Raw genomic sequence first — 2877 nt, 5'->3', positions numbered from 1 at the left:
TAGCGCCCACTTTCTGGGCGCCCTCTATCTGCCTAGGATTGCGCTGGATGCTGTGCATGCCTGTTCTCACTTAGTTCTCAGTGTTGCCTTCCCTAGGGAATGGGAGTCTTTTATCCTCATTTTACAGAACTGGGTCCAGGAGTATTAAGAAATTGTTGAAGTTGGACCCTGGCTTCCTTGTGCTTTTCTCACCAAGTTAAGCTAAAAAGAAAAAAGACTCTACTATTGTTTATTGCTTCTCTGATGGCAGGAGGGAAGATTGTAGGCAAATCACCTGGACCTGTTGATCAGTTGTTGATAAAACTTTCCTATTTGCCTTGGCTTCTTTTCTCCTCCCAGCTCTCATAACCCTTTGTGCCATTAGAAAATACCTTGTACACTGACTTACAATTATTCTGTTAGTTTCCCAAATTATAGTTAGCTGAATGTCTTTCCAGAGATGCCAGAGACTTGAGTCTGAGTTAAATGTTAAGTCAGGAGGCTAGACTAATGCACCAGCCTGCTTTATAGCTTGGAACTAGTTAACCTTGATAGATACATATTAAACCTCAAATCTTGTCAGCTTTCATTTGTGTTCTCTTTGACCTCTCATTATGTCTGATTACAAGAGGCTTTTTACCTTGCTCAGGTTAATTTTGTGGTAATTCCATTTGCCACTGTTTATGGCACGCGTGTTAAAAATGCCTCATTGCCTCAATGGCATTTACAGACGAAGAAATGAGTAACCAGGGAGGAGAGCTATATAAATCTCACATTGCCACAGCCCATCTGGTCTTTTGGCATAATTCTAATAAAAAGTGAAAATCTTTACAGGCCCAAGAATAAATTTAGCTAATGTCCAAACTTGTTTATACATTGTTAGATTGATTTTGTGTCTTCTGGCAAATTTTCCATTGAAGACTCTAGCCTTTAAAATGTTTCAATTATTTTCCTAAACACGGTATTTTACCTTTTGGAAAGAATAGCTTGAAAAACAATGAAAATTCAGCACCATGTGTTCTGCAGTCTTCAAAGATAGCATCCACTGCACTGAAAGGAAAAATAGCTTACAAAAAAAGGGAAGTGAGCTTTTGAATGTCAACAATAAATGAGGCAAAATATGCTGCAAAAGTCAGGCAAACTAAAGGTTTGTGCAAATACTTTGAAAAATATTATTTTAATAATAAAGCTAGCCAAAAGCTAAAAACCCTCAAATATTTACACTTTTAGAATACAATGGATAGTAAATATAGGATGACGAAGCATCAAAGAATAGAATTCTTTTTATATAGTAGACATTTAAAGAAAAACAATAATGCTAAATAATAGTCATGACAATGCTAGATATGTTCTTGTGATTTATAATCTTTAAATTATAGATGCATAAAATGAAAAAGAATTTTTAATGATTTAATCATTTAGGGCTATAGAATTTTTAAATGACTTAAAAATGATTATTATTGCAAATCCATTGGGGCCAAAGGATTTTACATTTAAATCCGTTTTCACACAGTTTTCTACTTTTGTTTTCTTAAAGGACTTAAGACTTGTTTTTCATTTCATCAGTGAAACCCTTTTGTCCCAAGTTCTCAGACTTCCTCATCGGTGGGCAGAAGTAATGACATGAAATACTTTTTCTGAAACTAGGAGGAAGGTATCTACCTTCTTCCCACGCAAATCTCTTTAATAGACACATACATGCTAAAGTAGGAATTTAAAAACTCACTGTTGAAAGAAAAAGAAAAAAGAGGAAAAAAAGCACTTCACTATAACCCCTCCCCCCCAAAAAAAACCCCACAAAACCCCAGACCACCGGTAGTTTTGGAAATTTCAATATTTTTACTTTTTACATCAGGGGCTTTAATACCATAGTTATTTAAACTTTATATAAGTGGATAGTGAACAAGAATGGCTGGAGACCACAAGCAATCCACATGGGGACAATGCTCTGTCCATTGGCCCTGAAAAGCCTCCCTTTGTTTGCTTTCTGTAATTGGTCAAGGGCATTAAGAGCTTTCACAGAGTTGTGCGACTCAATACCAATTCGGTCTTCATCTCTTCCCTTTGCTTTTCTTGTTTTTCTTTTGGATAAGAAGTAGGATTTATTGGTGTGTGTAAGGAGCAGGCAACGCCAAGCCTCTCACCAGTGCAGGGCCCGCCATTCGTCCAGGGGGCCGCGATTAGGATGTATTTGACCCCACAGCCATCTGGGATGAGCCACTTTTCAGCCACCCTTGTCTTCAAACTCATACGCATTAACTTGGTAAAGCCTCATTTCTTGGAAATGTGGATGTTTTGGGGGCCAGGGAACTTGATCTTGACCCTTCTTAGAGCCTCAATCACATGCTCCTGGTTCTGCAGTTTTGTGCGGGTGGACATGATTATTTGGCCAATGCAGACCTTGGCCACTGTGCCCTGGGGCTTCCCAGAGGCACCCCACATGCCTGCCCCGAGTCTGTCAGCCCCAGCACAAGACATGTTGATGCAGATGACATGGAAGAGGTGGAGCCGCAGTCGGGAGTGAAAGCCATCGTTGCCACGGCTTTTCACTATGTCCTTGTTGGCATAAATACGGGCAGCCCCAGGACTTGGGAAGAGAGCAGGTTTTATTTACCCGACACCGTGTGGCCACAGAGTGGGAACTCATCAGCTTTCCTCTTCTTCCGCCCCAGGTCAACGACTGGGATTTTGGCATCAGGGAGACCTCGGCAAAAGCAGGACTTCGGGTACGGCTTGTTCTTACAATACCGGTAACATCGGGCGCGACGGCGGCCCATGGTGACACCAGGATCTTCAGTGGCACGCCGAAGGGAGAGCTTGTTTTTATTTCCTTGCTTACCGTTAGGGGGCGGCCGGAGACAGCCGGTCTCACCTGCGGGAAGGTGACCAAGATGGGGC

General features: G+C 41.3%; 1 pseudogene; it reads right to left on the bottom strand.

Moving 5' to 3' along the window:
- Positions 1-1838: 1838 nt before the first annotated feature.
- LOC102897403 lies at positions 1839-2871 on the bottom strand (annotated as a pseudogene).
- Positions 2872-2877: the final 6 nt, after the last annotated feature.

The sequence above is a fragment of the Pteropus alecto genome, unplaced genomic scaffold (assembly GCF_000325575.1).
Source record: "Pteropus alecto unplaced genomic scaffold, ASM32557v1 scaffold40, whole genome shotgun sequence".
In the NCBI taxonomy this organism is placed as follows: domain Eukaryota; kingdom Metazoa; phylum Chordata; class Mammalia; order Chiroptera; family Pteropodidae; genus Pteropus; species Pteropus alecto.
Note: the sequence above shows the minus strand (reverse complement) of the source record. Positions and strands in the feature narration are given on the sequence as shown.